General features: G+C 46.0%; 1 protein-coding gene across 1 annotated transcript in view; it reads right to left on the bottom strand.

Annotated features, from left to right (window-relative positions):
• Positions 1-17,810, bottom strand: part of LOC137328070 (doublecortin domain-containing protein 1-like) — a 485,645-nt gene extending 467,835 nt beyond the window's left edge. The window contains exon 1 of the mRNA XM_067994210.1: positions 17,714-17,810. The gene's annotated coding sequence lies outside the window, so the exon portion shown is untranslated. The remainder of the gene's footprint in view (positions 1-17,713) is intronic.
• Positions 17,811-20,049: the final 2,239 nt, after the last annotated feature.

Genomic DNA, 20,049 nt, shown 5'->3' with positions numbered 1-20,049 from the left:
CCTGTCCATAAAAAGCAGGACAAATCCAATCCGGCCAATTACCGCCCCATCAGTCTACTCTCAATCATCAGCAAAGTGATGGAAGGTGTCGTCGACAGTGCTATCAAGCGGCACTTACTCACCAATAACCTGCTCACCGATGCTCAGTTTGGGTTCCGTCAGGACCACTCGGCTCCAGACCTCATTACAGCCTTGGTCCAAACATGGACAAAAGAGCTGAATTCCAGAGGTGAGGTGAGAGTGACTGCCCTTGACATCAAGGCAGCATTTGACCGAGTGTGGCACCAAGGAGCCCTAGTAAAATTGAAGTCAACCACTGCACATCCGTCCAATCGGTACCGTCATGTAATTGGCATTCATCATGAAGCAAATGAAAAGGCGAGTTGGCATTCGAGACCCAATAATAGGCAAGATGTGGATGTGGAAGTGGTGCTAATCAATAAATTTTATGTGCTAATATAAAAAACAGAAATTTCACAACTTAACAAACCCTTGGTGAACTACAGTTGCTTGAACTTATGCTTCTTACTGCTTCTAGGTGATGCATCCCCTGTGGCTTCAGCAGAGGTAGAGGAAGGCTGCTCAGATCCCTGCCCTGATTGCTTAGATACTTTTGGCCGATTTCTGGCTTTTGGAGCCCGTGAGGGCCCTGCCAAAGTCTGCTCCAACTGCACCTGCACAGGGGCAGACTCGGCTGTCAGGAGAGGAGGCAGCATGTCAGGTACTGGTTGAGGTGGGGGACAACGGGTGAGACGTGGGAGTGCTTTGAGTAGAGTTCCCACTCCCGTGTACCCTTTCGCCATCATCCCTCTCCCAGTGCCACATCACACTTACCACTCTGCTGGACAGCAGCTTGGTGCACATCAGTGACCTCGAGGTATCTGTCGTTCTGTTTAAGGCGGCAGACATCTCCTGCATGGCCATGGTCATGGCCTGCACAGTCTCATTTGAGAGCCATGCTTCAAGCTCCACGGAGGCGGCCACTCTCCATGGCAGACATTCTCGCAATTACCTAGGATAACAATCAACTGCTGTTGGAACTGGACTCCTCCATCCTCTCCGCTATTGTGGAGAGTGTGCATGGCATGTTTGCCAGTACCTCGCAAAGTTGCAGCTGTACCTCAATCATTCTCATTCTCAACAATGGCCCCCAGGATTCAGCATCTGTTCCAGCTGAGCAGAGCTTGGAGAGGAGTGCACCCTCCGAGGTGGACTCTCCACTGCCACCCCTGCCACCAGTGTCTGCTTGTGCTCACTTGTGAGTTGTGAATCACCAGATGAAAACCCAACTAACTGGCTAACAGGACCCACTGAAGTGCTTGTATTTGCACTGGTGCATGGCTGTATGTCCTGTGATGATGCACCCTCAGAAGGAATGAGCTCCTCTGAGGCATTGTCGTGAATCTCCGTTGATTGTTCTTGTAGGCGTGAAGGCCCTGGAAGACAAATGAAAGTGATGTGAATTAGTTATGGCAAAGTAACAATCTTGCCAATCTCGATACTCAGTCTTCTCATAGATCAGTCAGTCAGTGAGGAAATAAAGTCAACATGTGTGTGAAAGATGTTTAAATTCTGTCACCAGGCATCTGCCAGTTCCCAGTCTCTCCATCTCTGATTGAGAGGAATGCCACTTATCTGCATGGCGTCCTCCTCTGCATCTATGAGCTGGACTATTTGTGGAGGGCCACCTCCAGTCCCCTCCCTCTTCCTTGCGTTTTGTGCTGTCTTCTCCTACAAGGGGAGAAAGAACAGATCTGTGAGTGACTGAAGGTCATGTATTCACCCGATGGATGCAATGCATTGGGTGAGGGTGACTATCACACAGATGCATCACATTGCATAAGGACTGGGGTGAGTGGCAGTGGTAGATGGATACATGGGGAGGTGAGGAAATGCATAAAAAGTGAAGAATGGGTGCTGCTGAAGCTTAACTGGGTGTGTGGAGTGATGTGATGGAATGGCCTTGCCAAGGCAGAGTGAGAGGGGGATGTTGTACACCAATAGGATGTCGGTGAATCTGCAATTGTACTCACTTTTCTGGACCTGGTCAGGTCATTAAAGTCATTCCCGCACTGTAGCCAAAACCGGGACAGCATGCTCCTGCTGCTCTCCTCCTCTGCCACCCCTTGGTTGCAGAAATAGGTTTCTTCCTCCCAATGCTGAGGTAAATTGCTTCCCTCCTGGTCCTCACTGCACCCAGCAGTACTTCGAAGGAAGCATCTGTGAATCTGGGTGCTGGCCTTGGTCTATGTGAATCCATGGCTTCACTTCCTCGTTTCACCTCCAAAATCCATTTTTGCATTGGCCCTTTAAATAGTGGTCTTCAGATTGTGTCACGCGGGTGTGCATTACACCTGCGACACAGCTTGGAGACACAAAACCCGGAAGAAGAAATTTATTGCTCTAATTAAGTTGCGATCGCAGGTTCCGTCCCATTCACTTCACTTCCAGGTTTCTCGACCGAAAAACTTCCCCAGTATTCAACCGATGGATGGATACAGCAAAGGCTATGGGCCCCGACAACATCCCGGCTGTAGTGCTGAAGACGTGCTCCAGAACTAACCGAGCCTCTAGCCAAGCTGCTCCAGTACAGCTACAACACAGGTATCCACCCAACAATGTGGAAAATTGCCCAGGTATGTCCTGTCCACAAAAAGCAGGACAAATCCAATCCGGCCAATTACCGCCCCATCAGTCTACTCTCAGTCATCAGCAAAGTGATGGAAGGTGTCGTCGACAGTGATATCAATCGGCATTTACTCACCAACAACCTGCTCACCGATATTCAGCAAAGGAGAACAAAGAGATTGATTAAGGGGGAAAAATAGAGTATGAGAGTAAACTAGCAGGGAACATAAAAACTGACTGTAAAAGCTTCTATAAATATGTCAAGAGAAAAAGATTAGTGAAGATAAATGTAGGTCCCTTACAGTCAGAAATGGGGGAAATTATAATGGGGAACAAAGAAATGGCAGAACAATTAAAAACATACTTTGGTTCTATCTTCACAAATGAGGACCCAAATAACCTCCCGGAAATGTTAGGGAACCAAGGGTCCAGTGAGAGGGAGGAACTGAAGGAAATCAGTATTAGTAAAAAAATTGTGCTAGGGAAATTAATGGGGTTAAAGGCTGACAAATCCCCAGGGCCTGATAACCTACATCCCAGAGTACTAAAGGAAGTGGCCCTGGAAATAGTGGATGCATTGGTGATCATCTTCCAAAATTCTATAGACTCTGGTACAGTTCCTACAGATTGGAGGGTGCCAAATTAACTCCACTATTTAAAAAAGGAGGGAGAGAAAAAATAGGGAATTACAGACCAGTTAGCCTAACATCAGAAGTGGGGAAAATGCTAGAGTATTATAAAGGATGTGATAACAGAACACTTGGAAGGCATTAACGGGATTGGACAAAGTCAGCATGGGTTCATGAAAGGGAAATCATGCTTAACAAATCTACTGGAGTTTTTTGAGGAGGTAATTAGTAGAATAGATAGGGGAGAACCAGTGGATATGGTGTATTTGGATTTTCAGAAGGCTTTTGATAAGGTCCCACACAAGAGATTAGTGTGCAAAATTAAAGCACATGGGATTGGGGAGAATATACTGGCATGGATTGAGAACTGGTTGACAGACAGGAAACAGAGAGTAGGAATAAACGGGTCTTTTTCCGGGTGGCAGGCAGTTACTAGTGGGGTACCGCAGGGATCAGTGCTTGGGCCCCAGCTATTCACAATATATATCAATGATTCGGATGAGGGAATGGAATGTAACATTTCCAAGTTTGCAGACGACACAAAGCTGGGGTGGAATGTGAGCTGTGAAGAGGATGCAAAGAGGCTCCAATGTGAGTTAGACAAGTTGGGTGAGTGGGCAAGAACATGGCAGATGCAGTATAACATGGATAAATGTGAGGTTATCCACTTTGGTTGTAAAAGCAGAAAGGCAGATTATTATCTGAATGGTGATAGATTGGGAAAAAGGGAGGTGCCACGAGACCTGGGTGTCTTTGTACACCAGTCGCTGAAAGCGAGCATTCAGGTGCAGCAAGTAGTTAGGAAGGCGAATGCTATGTTGGCCTTCATTGCAAGAGGATTTGAGTACAGGAACAGGGATGTCTTACTACAGTTGTACAGGGCCTTGGTGAGACCACATCTGGAGTATTGTGTGCAGTTTTGGTCTCCTTATCTGAGGGAGGATGTCCTTGCCATGGAGGGAGTGCAACGAAGGTTTACCAGACTGATTCCTGGGATGGCAGGACTGACATATGAGGAGAGATTGGGTCAACTAGGCCTATATTCACGAGAGTTTAAAAGAATGAGAGGTGATTGCATCAAAACACATAAAATTCTAACAGGACTAGATGCAGGGAGGATGTTCCCGATGGCTGGGGAGTCCAGAACCAGGGGTCACAGTCTCAGGATACGGGGTATGCCATTTAGAATCGAGATGAAGAGATATTTCTTCACTCAGAGGGTGGTGAACCTGTGGAATTCTCTACCAGAGAGGGCAGTGGAGGCCAAGTCATTAGATATATTCAAGAAGGAGATAGATATATTTCTTAATGCTAAAGGGATCAAGGGATATGGGGAAAAAACGGGAACAGGGTACTGAGTTAGACGATCAGCCATGATCATTTTGAATGGCGGAGCAGGCCCGAAGGGCCTACTCTTGCTCCTATTTTCTATGTTTCTATGTTTACTCTGTTTGGGTTCGGCCAGGACCACTCGGCTCCAGACCTCATTACAGCCTTGGTCCAAACATGGACAAAAGAGCTGAATTCCAGAGGTGAGGTGAGAGTGACTGCCCTGGACAACAAGGTAGCATTTGACCGAGTGTTGCACCAAGGAGCCCTAGTAAAATTGAAGTCAATGGGAATCAGGGGGAAAACTCTCCAGTGGCTGGAGTCATACCTAGCACAAGGGAAGAAGGGTTGTTGGAGGCCAATCATCTCAGCCCCAGGACATTGCTGCAGGAGTTCCTCAGGGCAGTGTCCTAGGCCCAACCATCTTCAGCTATTCCATCAATGACCTTCCCTCCATCATAAGGTCAGAAATATGGATGTTCGCTGATGATTGCACAGTGTTCAGTTCCATTCGCAACCCCTCAGATAATGAAGCAGCCCGTGCTCGCATGCATGCACATGGGAACAACACCACCTGCACATTCCCCTCCAAGTCACACACCATCCCGACTTGGAAATACATCGTCGTTCCTTCATCGTCGCTGGATCAAAATCCTATAATTCCCTTCCTAACAGCATTGTGGGAGAACCTTGGCCACATGGACTGCAGCGGTTCAAGAAGGCGGCTCACCACCACCTTCTCAAGGGCAATTAGGGATGGGCAATAAATGCTGGCCTCGCCAATGATGCCCACATCCCATGAATGAATAAAAAAAAGCATTGAGCGAAGGTTACTATCATACAGATGCATCACATTGCATAAGGATTGGGGTGAGTGGCAGTGGTGGATGGATACATGGGGAGGTGAGGAAGTGCATAGAAAGTGAAGGATGGGTGCTGCTGAAACTTAAATGGGTGTGAGGAGTGATGTGATGGAATTGGCTTGCCAAGGGCTCATCCCATTCTCTTCCAGGCTCCATGTTAAAATCCAGTCCCATGTGTTCCTTTAAGGCCACATGTTATAATTTTTGTACCTTTCTCAAGTCAATAGATGCTAGATGTTCTTAGGCTGATAATCAGGTCAATTACAGGTCAGACTGGCTTTCATTCTTTTTTATGAATATAAGTAACAGAGTGAGAGAGGGACGAAACGTAAGCCATAGGATGTTGAGAGCTCTGTATCAGAGATAGGAATACAACTTTACAAAGTAATAGAAAAAGTAGTGCAGCTTCAAGAAATCGTTGACCTTAATTGTCTTTAATCAGGAACGACTCCCTGCCTGTAAGAATAAAAGGCAGGGAAATGGTTCAGTTGGGGAGAGGAGTTTGAAGAAGGAAGAGGCTGACTGGAAAGTAATACTGACCACAGTCTTGGTCATTGCAGATCCCATGTTTTAAGATCTAATCTGCATTTCTAATTGACCACTGGGTCCTGGGCCTGCATCAGCTTGTTACAATATATTTGAGTGACTACTAAACCTAATTAGAAGCTATTTTCTGCTGCTGATAAATTTTTTCCTGTACATTGGAAATGTTTGGCTTTTTTTTAAGGAAACATACACAAATTTATACATGTGACTGACACCTAGGTCCTGGAGCCAGGAACTCTAGCTAGGTAGATAATCATGTGGGAAACCCGGAAGTCAAGTGAGCATGTTTGAATCTGCGATTGCAACTAAATTGAAGACACTTAATTTTACTTCGGGGTTTTGCATCTCCAAGCTGTGCAGTGGTTGTACTATGCACCCGCATGATGCAATCTGAACTCCACTATTTAAAGGCCAATGCAAAAATGGATTTTGGAGGAGAAAGGAGGAAGGGAAGCTATGGATTCAAAGAGAGCAAGTACAGCACCCAGGTTCACGGATGTTTCACTTGCAGTGAGAACCAGGAGGGAGGTCATCTACCCAAATGACTAGAGGAGGAAACCTGGTTCTGCCACCAAGAAGGTATGGCAGAAGAGGTGAGCAGCAGGAGCACAGTGTCCAGGTCTTGGCTGCAGTGCAGGAAGTGTTTTAGTGACTTAACCAGGTCAGGGAAAGTGAGTACATTTGCCGATTCACCCACATCCTGTGTTGTGCAACACCCCCCTACTTCACTCTGTGGCACGCCATCACGTCACTCCTCACACCCACTTAAGTTTCAACATCAACCATCATTCACTTTCTATGCACTTCCTCACCTTCCCATTTATGCATCCATCACTGTCAATCACCCCAATCCTGATACAATGTGATGCATCTGTCTGATAGTCACCCTCTGATACGTTTGTTTCATTGTCACACTCACCCAAAGCAATGCATCCATCGGGTGAAGACAGCACCTTCCGTCACTCATAGCTCTGTTCTTTCTCCCCTTGTAGAAGAGAGCGCAAAATGCAAGAGGATGAGGACTGGGGATAGTGCAGCTCACAGATGCGGAGGAGGCCATGGAGAAAAATTGTACCGTTGAATGCCTATCCGTTGGAAATGGAGAGACCGACAACCCACAGATGGCTGGTGACAGAACTTTAACATCTTTCACACATGATGAATTGATTTTATCAATGATTGAACTGTTCCAGACCTCAGTGTGGTTGGTGGAAAGATTGTCACTTTTCCGATGAATAATTAATATCGGCTTCTGTTGTCTTCCAGGGCCTTCAAGAGCAAAGCACTGAGATGGAAGAAAGCGATTCCTCAGAGGATCTCATTCCTTCTGAGGATGTACAGTCACAGGACATACAGCCATGCACCAGCGCAGATACTGGCGTTTCGGTGAGTCATGTTAGATAGTTAGTTGGGTTGTCACCTGGTGATTTACCACTCACACTGGTGGGAGGGCAGCTGTGGAGTGTCAGTGGTGGGGGGGGGGGGGGGCGCACTCCTCTCTGAGCTCTGCTCAGCTGGACACATGCTGAACCCCGGGGGCCATCGTTAAGAATGATAGAGGTACAGTTGCACCTTTGCGAGGTACTGGAAAACATGCCATGTATACTCCACAATAGCGGAGAGGATGGTGGAGTCCAACTCCATCGCTAGTGGATGGTGGTGCACGTAAGTGTGGGAATGCTTGCAATGAAGAGAATGGTAGCCTCCATTTGAGGTTCAAGCACTGCTCTCAAATGAGTCCATACAGGCCATGACAACAGCTGTGCGGACTCTGGATACCAACATGTCTGCCACCTTAAACAGGCAGACAAATCCTTTAGCCGTGGCCTTACAACATGGCACGTCTGCTCACCAACCTGCTGGCCAGCAGAGTGGTGGGAGTGATGTGCTGGCCCGGGAGAGGGATGGTGGTGAAAAGGGACATGGAAGTGGGGTCTCCACTCAAAGCACTCCCACGTCTCACCCGTGGTTGGTGGTGGCGGTTCCCCATCTTTATTTTCCTCATCCTCTTCTTCAATATTGTCACCAAATGAGGACTGCTGTGCCTTGTTGGTGGGGTTTCTCACAGGTGTCATGAGCCATGTCTGCAAGGGGTAGGTATCCCCTGTCTCCAAGGATCCAGTCCTTAAATCTGTCTTCTGTGTGGAAGAGGGCCGGGATGTTGGTCTCGACAAAATGAATGAATTATGACAGCTGCCAGGGAATCTGGCACACACCTGCAGAAATCTCTTCTGATGGCCGCACACCAGCTGTGCATTGATGGAGTGATATTCCTTTCGGTTTATGAACAGTCCTGGCTCATGTGGAGGTCCTCGGATTGCTACATGTGTGCAATGAATTGCGCCCTGCACCCGTGGGAAGCCAGCCAGAGAGTTGAAACTCATTGCCCTCTGTCTGGCTGATGTCGTCGTGGGGGAAGTTCACGTAGTCGAATGCCCTGGCAAACAAGCCATCTATCACTTGCATATACGCTTACTTGCAGATGATTAACACACCCTGGAGATGTCACCAGTGGTGCACGGGAAGAATCCGGAGGCAAAGAAATTGAGCAAAGTGGTGACTTTAACTGCGACGGGCAATGCGTGGCCACCAGGTCCAACCAGGAGCAGCTCTTCCCGAAGGAGGCTGCAGATGTCTGTGACCACCTACTGACTCCATCTCTGCCTGCGTAGGTACTGCTCCTCAGAGGTCCAGGAAGCTCGGCCTCTGCCTGTAGACCCTCTCTCGTAGGTAGTGCATCCTGTGACCTAGGCCCCTCTGTTGGTCCCCTCCCTGATCTTCTCCAGGTCCTTGTTGCGCACCTGTCTTGTGCAACTGCAGATCCCAGAACTGCTGTGGATCGTGATGTGCCTCCTCCTCAGATGTACTGTGGAATAGATCCATTCCCTCCCCCGCACCCCCATCTTGATTTTGTCAGTTTGAGGGGCTCCAAAATGTAGTTAAATTTGTCTGAATACAAGAATTCTCAGTCTCAACAAAAATTTCAGTCTAAACACAAAACTCCCAGCCAAACGTTCGTCTGAGAACGGAGTGCCCAGCTGCAATACCTCTCCTTTTATTGAGATGTGTCAATCACTGGTTTAAAGGGCCAAATGGGCTTTGGCTGCAGCTCACCTCTGTTTCAATGGTGTGTTTCAGAAGCCACGGGAGACACATTCAGGAGTAGTTAAATATGTTTCTGTTGCAGAATCCACAAAGGTGAATCAACAACCTGAAGTGTTTCAACTATCTGAAGTCTGACACCTAAAGTGTGGCAAATGAGTCTCAACTTTATTTTCTGGTGTCCACTATTACTTCCTCGAATACTTTTGTGTAGTGCTTCTGTGACACTCTTAATCATGGGAATATTTACATCACCAAACTTAGGAGGTAAATTTCTTCGACCACATTTGATCGGATCATGTTTCTTCCATGATTTTCACAATTAGGATAATTCGTACTTTTTATCCTCCTGAACTTGGCTCTCTTTACTTTAAATAATATTTACAGCACAGAAACAGGCCATTCAGCCCAACAGGTCTATGCCGGTGTCTATGCTCCACACGAGCCTCCTCCCACCTTATTTCATCTCACCCTCACCCTATCAACAATCTTACACACAGATTTTAAGATCATTTTGCATCTGTATCAGCTCCTCTCTAAGAACAGACTGGCTCCATAATGTCTACAAACTATTAATTGACCAATCAAACAAAGATAGTGTTCTCATTTTCAATCAAAATCTAAATGAACCGACCATTCCTTTCAAGAATGCAGAGGAATTATGCCATCCAGCCTTAAAAGGGCACATACACCTACATTTTCTTACAAAACAACACATCCCCATACTTACCATGAGCAGGAGTTTTAGTAATTGTTTCTGATCTGTATTGTGACTGCTGATTGTGATGGAGAGATACTAGATGCAGGACTTTCTTATATGGACAGATAGGATTAACATCTTATGGGTTACATCTAACTTTTCACTCTGAAAGGTATAGGTATATCCTTAGGCTAAAACATTATTTTGTAGCTTAATGGTTGTAAGTTCAAATCGCACCATGGGGAGTTTTTTTTAATTCATTCTTGGGATATGGGCGTCTCTAGCAAAGCCAGGATTTATTGCCTATCACTAGTTGCCATTCAGAAGGTGGTGCAAGGCCCCATTCTTGAACTGCTGCAGTCCATGTGGTGATGGTACTCCCACAGTGCTGTTAGGTAGGGTGTTAGGGGATATTGACCCAGCGACGATGAAGGAATGGCGATATATGACCAAGTCGAGATGGTAAATGACGGGAATTTGGTGTTCCTATGCACCTGCCGCCCTTGTCCTTCTGTAACCTCATAGCCCGGCATATTCCTCACTCTACCATTACGAACAAGCCAGGGGATCAACCCTGGTTCAATGAGGAGTGCAGAAGAGCATGCCAGAAGCAGCACCAGGCGTACCTAAAAATGAGGTGCCAACCTGGTGAAGCTACAACTCAGGACTATATGCATGCTAAACAGCGGAAGCAACATGCTATAGACAGAGCTAAGAGATTCCACAACCAACGGATCAGATCAAAGCTCTGCAGTCCTGCCACATCCAGTCATGAATGATGGTGGACAATTAAACAACCAACGGGAGGAGGAGGCTCTGCAAACATCCCCATCCTCAATGATGACGGAGTCCAGCACGTGAGTGCAAAAGAAAAGGCTGAAGCGTTTGCAACCATCTTCAGCCAGAAGTGCCGAGTGGATGATCCATCTCGGCCTCCTCCCGATATCCCCACCATCACGGAAGCCAGTCTTCGGCCAATTCGATTCACTCCACGTGATATCAAGAAATGGCTGAGTGCACTGGATACAGCAAAGGCTATGGGCCCCGACAACATCCCAGCTGTAGTGCTGAAGACTTGTGCTCCAGAACTAGCTGCGCCTCTAGCCAAGCTGTTCCAGTACAGCTACAACACTGGCATCTACCCAACAATGTGGAAAATTGCCCAGGTATGTTCTGTCCACAAAAAGCAGGACAAATCCAATCCGGCCAATTACCGCCCCATCATTCTACTCTCAATCATCAGCAAAGTGATGGAAGGTGTCATCGACAGTGCTATCAAGCGGCACTTACTCACCAATAACCTGCTCACCGATGCTCAGTTTGGGTTCCGCCAGGATCACTGGGCTCCAGTCCTCATTACAGCCTTGGTCCAAACATGGACAAAAGAGCTGAATTCCAGAGGTGAGGTGAGAGTGACTGCCCTTGATATCAAGGCAGCATTTGACCGAGTGTGGCACCAAGGAGCCCTAGTAAAATTGAAGTCAATGGGAATCAGGGGGAAAACTCTCCAGTGGTAGGAGTCATACCTTGCACAAAGGAAGATGGTAGTGGTTGTTGGAGGCCAATCATCTCAGCGCCAGGACATTGCTGCAGGAGTTCCTCAGGGCAGTGTCCTCGGCCCAACCATCTTCAGCTGCTTCATCAATGACCTTCCCTCCATCATAAGGTCAGAAATGGGGATGTTCGCTGATGACTGCACAGTGTTCAGTTCCATTCGCAACCCCTCAAATAATGAAGCAGTCCGAGCCCGCATGCAGCAAGACCTGGACAACATCCAGGCTTGGGCTCATAAGTGGCAAGTAACATTCGCGCCAGATAAGTGCCAGGCAATGACCATCTCCAACAAGAGAGAGTCTAACCACCTCCCCTTGACATTCAACGGCATTACCATCACCGAATCCCCCACCATCAACATCCTGGGGGTCACCATTGACCAGAAACTTAACTGGACCAGCCATATAAATACTGTGGCTACGAGAGCAGGTCAGAGGCTGGGTATTCTGCGGCGAGTGACTCACCTCCTGACTCCCCAAAGCCTTTCCACCATCCACAAGGCACAAGTCGGGAGTGTGATGGAATACTCTTCACTTGCCTGCATGAGTGCAGCTCCAACAACACTCAAGAAGCTCGACACCATCCAGGACAAAGCAGCCCGCTTGATTAGCACCCCATCCACCACCCTAAACATTAACTCCCTTCACCACCGGCGCACTGTGGCTACAGTGTGTACCATCCACAGGATGCACTGCAGCAACTCGCCAAAGCTTCTTCGACAGCACCTCCCAAACCCGTGACCTCTACCAACTAGAAGGTCAAGACCAGCAGGCACATGGGAACAACACCACCTGCACGTTCCCCTCCAAGTCACACACCATCCCGACTTGGAAATATATCGCCGTTCCTTCATCGTCGCTGGGTCAAAATCCTGGAACTCCCTTCCTAACAGCACTGTGGGAGAACAGTCACCACATGGACTGCAGCGGTTCAAGAAGGCGGCTCACCACCCTCTTCTCGAGGGCAATTAGGAATGAGCAATAAATGCCGGCCTCGCCAGCGACGCCCACATCCCATGAACGAATAAAAAAAAAGATGGTGGAAGTCACCAAAGAAGCCATGACCAGTTGCTGCAGTGCACCCTGTAGATAGTACTGCAGCCACCACGCTGGAGGAAGTGGATGTTTAAGCTATGAAAGTAAATTCATTCAATCTCGTAATTTGTGGGCTAGTTGCAAAAAACAACTGGTTCACTGATGGCTTTGAGGACAGGAACCTTCTACTCCTACCTGGTTTGGCCTACATGCGATTCCAGTCCCACACTATGTGGTTGACTCTTAATGCTCTCAGGCCAACTAGGATGCACAATAAATGCTACCACATCCTAAGAACAAATCAAAAATAATCTTGTTTTCCACAAAGTGAAGCTAACTTTAACTGATAGAATAAAAAAGCAATTTTTTGCCACAATATATGTGCTCAAATGCTGAGATTATGCTACTCTAAATGTTTGGTCCTTGCCATATTTTGTCATTGTTACCATTTTGTCTTCACAGAAGATTTTGGGATTGAATTATATTTGTGTTGTATTTTAAAATAAAGTTAATTTTCTCAGGGGTTTAAAAGGTTCCAGGCATTGAAGATGTGTATTTGAGACAGTTGGTAGAATGTCACAGCTCACAGTCTATTTCAAACCATGATGTGGAGATGCCGGTGATGGACTGGGGTTGACAATTGTAAACAATTTTACAACACCAAGTTATAGTCCAGCAATTTTATTTTAAATTCACAAGCTTTCGGAGATTTCCTCCTTCCTCAGGCAAATGTTTCAAGAGCTCCTTGAAGCCTACGCATTTATACATATTGAACAATACATGGTGTTTACAGACTGCCCCTGCAACTGCCCGTTGCCAAGGCAATCATCGTGTTCAGACAGAGAGGTGTCACCTGCAGAACCCCCGAATACACATTCAACAAAAAACAAACAGGGAAAAAAAACAGAGAAAAAAAACAGAGAGAGGCAGAAACATCCGGAAGGCAGAGAGAGCCAGCAAATGACCCATTATATTAAAAACAGATAACATTTGTTCGCTGGTGGGGTAACGTGTAGCGTGACATGAACCCAAGATCCCGGTTGAGGCCGTCCTCATGGGTGCGGAACTTGGCTATCAATTTCTGCTCGACGATTTTGCGTTGTCGTGTGTCTCGAAGGCCGCCTTGGAGTACGCTTACCCGAAGGTCGGTGGATGAATGTCCATGACTGCTGAAGTGTTCCCCGACAGGGAGGGAACCCTCCTGTTTGGCGATTGTTGCGCGGTGTCCGTTCATCCGTTGTCGCAGCGTCTGCATGGTCTCGCCAATGTACCATGCTCTGGGGCATCCTTTCCTGCAACGTATGAGGTAGACAACGTTGGCCGAGTCACAGGAGTATGAACCATGCACCTGGTGGGTGGTGTCCTCTCGTGTGATGGTGGTATCTGTGTCGATGATCTGGCATGTCTTGCAGAGGTTACCGTGGCAGGGTTGTGTGGCGTCGTGGACGCTGTTCTCTTGAAAGCTAGGTAGTTTGCTGCGAACGATGGTCTGTTTGAGGTTGGGTGGCTGTTTAAAGGCGAGTAGTGGAGGTGTGGGGATGGCCATAGCGAGGTGTTTGTCCTCATTGATGACATGTTGAAGGCTGCGGAGAACATGGCGTAGTTTCTCCGCTCCGGGGAAGTACTGGACGACAAAGGGTACTCTGTTGGTTGCGTCCCGTGTTAGTCTCCTGAGGAGGTCTATGCGATTTTTTGCTGTGGCCCGTCGGAACTGTCGATCGATGAGTCGAGCGTCATATCCCGTTCTTACTAGGGCGTCTTTCAGCGTCTGTAGGTGTCCATCGCGTTCCTCCTCGTCTGAGCAGACCCTGTGTATTCGCAGGGCCTGTCCATAGGGGATGGCCTCTTTGACGTGGTTAGGGTGGAAGCTGGAAAAGTGGAGCATCGTGAGGTTGTCCGTGGGCTTGCGGTAGAGTGAGGTGCTGAGGTGCCCGTCTTTGATGGAGATTCGTGTGTCCATGCAGACGCTGCGACAACGGATGAACGGACACCGCGCAACAATCGCCAAACAGGAGGGTTCCCTCCCAGTCGGGGAACACTTCAGCAGTCATGGACATTCATCCACCGACCTTCGGGTAAGCGTACTCCAAGGCGGCCTTCGAGACACACGACAACGCAAAATCGTCGAGCAGAAATTGATAGCCAAGTTCCGCACCCATGAGGACGGCCTCAACCGGGATCTTGGGTTCATGTCACGCTACACGTTACCCCACCAGCGAACAAATGTTATCTGTTTTTAATATAATGGGTCATTTGCTGGCTCTCTCTGCCTTCCGGATGTTTCTGCCTCTCTCTGTTTTTTTTCTCTGTTTTTTTTCCCTGTTTGTTTTTTGTTGAATGTGTATTCGGGGGTTCTGCAGGTGACACCTCTCTGTCTGAACACGGTGATTGCCTTGGCAACGGGCAGTTGCAGGGGCAGTCTGTAAACACCATGTATTGTTCTATATGTATAAATGCGTAGGCTTCAAGGAGCTCTTGAAACATTTGCCTGAGGAAGGAGGAAATCTCCGAAAGCTTGTGAATTTAAAATAAAATTGCTGGACTATAACTTGGTGTTGTAAAATTGTTTACAATATTTCAAACCAATACAATAAGGCCATATTGTCTCATCACAGGCCCATTAGCCAGCATGACCAGGCACGTTAAGCAATTCATTGGGCCATAATTTGCTGTCAAAATAATGTGAGACTAATGGTGCTTGCCATTATTTATGCGCAAATGCTACAGCAACTTCAGGCGAGGGAAGATGCGCAGTTTAATGTGCAAATCCAAAAGTTGCCATCCGAGACACACCGCTCTGCCGTTAGCTTCGCGAAAACAGCATCTCGCTGTCTGCTTCACCAACGAAATCCATTGAACAGTGTGAAATTGCTGTATTTGTGCGGTAGATACAAACTAAACTCGCCACAGAAAGTTAAGTCTAGTCCATTTCAGTCTGAGTACCCTTTTAACAACGTGATAAATATTAATTACTGCCAGTCAATCTCGCTGGCACTGAAAATTAACTATTACAAGTGTGGAGTCTCACTCCTTCAGGTTTTAATTGTTGGAGATTTAAAAATATCAAATTTAATTTGTTTTTCACTTTTCCTTTGCCTCTTTCTCTCTCTCTTAATCCAATCTTTCTTTCCCTCTCTTTTTATTTCTCTTTCTGTACATGATTTGACATTGAATTCACGCACTCTAATTTACACTTCCTTCTCAGTCCTTGTGCTGTTAGTTCCACAATCCTTCAATCTGATTGCTTAATGAGATACATAGTTGCTTGTCCTGTTCACACAGGTCCCAGATGCCCTGTTCCCCTCGCTGCACCGTTATCAACTCACACTTTCAGGAACTTGCCGCAAAACATTTTAAAAACCTAAACGTGCAAGGGCAAGTCTAACGGCAGATGTCCTGCCACAGCAAATTATGGCCCAATATCTTGTCTCAGATGGACAACCAATCTTAATTGCAGCGAGGAAGCTTCCATTCATTTGGACATAGCATGAAATGTCTGTGGAGGCTATACTCTTGAGAGGGGGTAGTTGGGTTGGTTGATTGGCTGATCCCTGCATGGGAAGATTTCAGGACACCGCCCCTCTGCTTCCTGTGAGCAGAATTTATAGAAAAGGGAGGCAGGTTTTGAGCAAAGGATTGTGATGGAGTCCTTGGCCCAGGCTTGGAAGCTAAAAGGCAGAGGTCAGTTTTTGTAGTTAGACTTTGTCTAGAAGAAAGGTAATGTCATAAACAATTTGTCAGCCCACAAAAGGGACAGGGCATGGTTTATTACTTTCTCATATTTTTGAAGGAAGAAGTGAGATTAAGTAATGTAATTGGCCTTTGTATTCACACTAGTAGCCTGGAACATTTTTTCAATTTTAAAGCTGCTATATAAATGTAAGCTGTTGCTACTCTATTTTCACTTGCCGCCTGCAAAGTAACGCAGCTCAACAATTTATGACTGGCCGTATCCTACCAAAAGCTTCTTGTTCCATCTTCAAAAAGATTTGAGAAGCACGTGTGAGGTATATGCAAAAGACAGTTATTCAGTTCCAATCACAAGAAGGGTCCTATTATTCTATCCATTTTCTATCATATGATTAAATATTGGGCAGTACGGGCATACTCCTGAGCATAAGATACTCAGCTCGTTTATGGGAGTAAACAGCACAGCTGTACCTAAAACGTTAAACTTGCAAAAGACCTTAAGGCTGGTGTCACTAAGCTATTTCAGATACTGTAAATGCCAGAATAACTTGATGACAGACCACCGGCCAAATCAGACCATATATAATGTTAAATCCCTCCACTGCTTGGAGTCACTACAGACTTTAAAAGAGAACTTGACAATTTTCTGAAAGAGAACATATCCATTTAAAGGGGGTTAGTTAAGTTATGGACAACTGCAGTCTTTGAGCCTTGCTTGACTGCATTAGAGTGGGAGAAGAATTTCCAATTTTCTCCTGAATTGGCCTTGGGTTTTCTCTCTTTTCACTCTAACCATAGCATATTTAAGGGATGGAGAACGAAGTGTGAGGTTTCACCATTAACTAGATTGGGCTGGCTTGATTGTCCTGATTGCCCTTTTTGTATGTTCACATGTCTTGTCTCTCCATATTACATGCTGCACCCATCCAATTCTAATTGCCATTTGCTGTTGGCAATGCTCACTTAAATTTGGGGAGAAACATGTAATTGTCTGCACTTGTGTCCATGCTATATTTAAAAATATGCATGTATTTCCACTGTACAATTGCCCTATGAGGAGTATAAAATAAATTGGAACAGTGTCCTTCAATCCATCAGCATGTATTTGATATATTTGGACCAGATTATATACTTCGTTAATATAACTGTGACATTGACTAAAATCAGGGTTTTAATTTAAGGCTTACTAAAAATATGGTTTGCTGTACTTCATTTTTAGTGGTTGGCACTATTGAACTTTACTGGGGAGGCTCTCAATCTCAATGCCTCTGTCTTCTACTCATTAACTCTCCATTTTGTTGTCCTGATTATTTTGCATGGTTCTGGTCCAATTTTGCATTGCTAGTTAGAATTAATAGAGCCAGCAACAATTATTTGTTAGAATATATTTTTATGGAACTAAAAGCAAAATATAATTTTAGGCCTACTAACATGGAATCCACGCCCTCACATTGAAGTAAAATTCTGCATTCCCCATTAATTTCAGTAAATTTTGAACTGTGAAAAATGAGGCATTTACTTTTTAGTTTTGATGTTCTTTACTCAACCATTTCGGATACCTCAGTCCCTCTAATAGTTAAAACAGGAGACAAGAAGTGCTTTCGTTAGGAACAAAACTATCAAAAGATTTTGATTTACCTGCATTAAAATTCTATGAAGTTATGTTTTCGTCTCTTTGAAGTTTTCTTCCAAAGTTTGCAACTATCATCAAGGTTCTTCACTGATAAACTCTCCCACGGTGAAGCACTGGCAAGAACTGAAGCCTGGGATCTAGCAACAGTTGCTAGACACAAAAACCATGTGACCAAAGCACTTGTAACCAGGCGTTACTCTGAGGGCAGTCGTGGAAGCCAGCAACAAAGAATTTCCCCGCCTACCTAAGTAAATCTACCAAAATACTGGTAAATGTTCATGGGATCCTATCCCCATGTTTTCAGGAAAATTCATAATTAGTAAACTTTGTGTTCTATCTCTCTCATTGCTTTAAAGTTTAACCCTCTGCTACTGAGAGACTTTTAAGCTTTCAATACTACAAGCTCGGATTTAACTCCCACAGGAGTCTTGTGGGCCAGTGGCCGAGGCGGACAGGAAACTGTCCACTCCTCCGCGGCATGAGGACCGGGAGGTTTTAACGCCTGGGCCTCATCTTCGTGAGCCCAGTCAGTGTCCTACCCGATCCCAGTGGGAAGCACTAGCTGGCTGGTGGGTGGGAGCAGTTCCCGGACAGTGAACTAAGTGCTTAGATGGAGGCGGGGAGGGTGGGGGGGGGGGGGGGTCGACAACGCCTCATTTTCATAAGAAATAGGAGCTGGAGTAGTCCATACGGCCCCTCGGGCCTGCTCCACCATTCAGTAAGGTCATGGCTGATCTTCAACCTTAACTCCACTTTCCCGCCTGATCCCCATATCCCTTCATTCCCTTAGAGTCCAAAAATCTATCTATCTCAGCCTTGAATATACTCAATGACTGAGCATCCACAGCCCTCTGAGGTAGAGAATTCCAAAGATTCACAACCCTCTGAGTGAAGAAATTCCTCCTCATCTCAGTCTTAAATGGCTGACCCTTTATCCTGAGACTATGCCCCCTAGTTCTAGACTCTCCAGCCATGGGAAACAACCTCTCAGCATCTACCCTGTCAAGCCCCCTCAGAGTCTTATATGTTTCAATGAGATCACCTCTCATTCTTCTGAACTCCGTGGAGTATAGGCCCATTCTACTCAATCTCTCCTCATTGGACAACCCTCTCATCTGAACCTTCACTGTACCGCCTCCAAGGTAAGTATATCCTTCATTAGATAAGGAGACCAAAACTGTACACAGAACTCCAGGTGAGGTCTCACCAAAGCCCTGTACAATTGTAGTAAGACTTCCTTACTCTTGTACTCCAACCTCCTTGTAATAAAGGCCAATATGCCAATTGCTTTCCTAATTGCTGGCTGTACCTGCATGCTAACTTTTTGTGTTTCTTGTATGAGAACACCCAAATCTCTCCAAGCACCAACATTTAATAGTTTCTCACCATTTAAAAAGTATTGTGTTTTTCTATTCTTCCTACCAAAGTGAATAACCTCACATTTCCCCACATTATACTTCATCTGTCACCTTCTTGCCCACTCACTTTGCAGACTCTTTGTGTCCTCCTCAGAGCTTACTTTCCCACCTAGCTTTGTATCATCAGCAAACTTGGATACATCACACTCGGTCCCTTCATCTAAGTCATTAATATAGATTGTAAATAGCCGAGGCCCAAGCACCGATCCTTGCGGCACCCCACTAGTTACAGCCTGCCAACCTGAGAATGACCCTGAGAATTATCACTACTCTCCGTTTTCTGTCCGTTAACCAATCCTCTATCCATGCTAATATATTATCCCCAACCCCATGAGTCTTTATCCTGTGTAACAAGCTTTTATGTGACACCTTATCGAATGCCTTTTTTGAAAATCCAAATATACTACATCCACTGGTTCCCCTTTATCTACCCTGCTAGTTACATCCTCAAAAAACTGTAATAAATTGGTCAAACACGATTTCTCTTTCATAAAACAATGTGGGCTCTGCCTAATCACATCATGATTTTCTAAGTGCCCTCTTACCACTTCCTTAATAATGGATTCCAGCATTTTTCCGACAACTGGTGTCAGGCTAACTGGTCTGTAGTTCCTTGTTTTCTCTCTCCCTCCTTTCTTTAATAGTGGGGTTACAATTGCTACCTTCCAATCCACTGGAATCGTTCGAGAATCTAGCAAATTTTGGAAGATCACAACCAATGCATCCACTATCTCTGCAGCCACCGCTTTTAGAACCCTCGGATGTCGGCCATCAGGTCCAGGGGATTTATTGGCTTATAGACCCATTAGTTTCTCCAGTGCTTTTTCTCTACTGATAGTAATTACTTTAAGTTCCTCACTCTCATTAGCCCCTTGGTTCCTCACTATTTTTAGTATGCTTTTTGTGTCTTCTACTGTGAAGAC

Source organism: Heptranchias perlo, chromosome 12, assembly GCF_035084215.1.
Source record: "Heptranchias perlo isolate sHepPer1 chromosome 12, sHepPer1.hap1, whole genome shotgun sequence".
In the NCBI taxonomy this organism is placed as follows: domain Eukaryota; kingdom Metazoa; phylum Chordata; class Chondrichthyes; order Hexanchiformes; family Hexanchidae; genus Heptranchias; species Heptranchias perlo.
The sequence above is the reverse complement of the archived record's forward strand: the minus strand, read 5'-3'. Positions and strand labels throughout refer to the sequence as shown.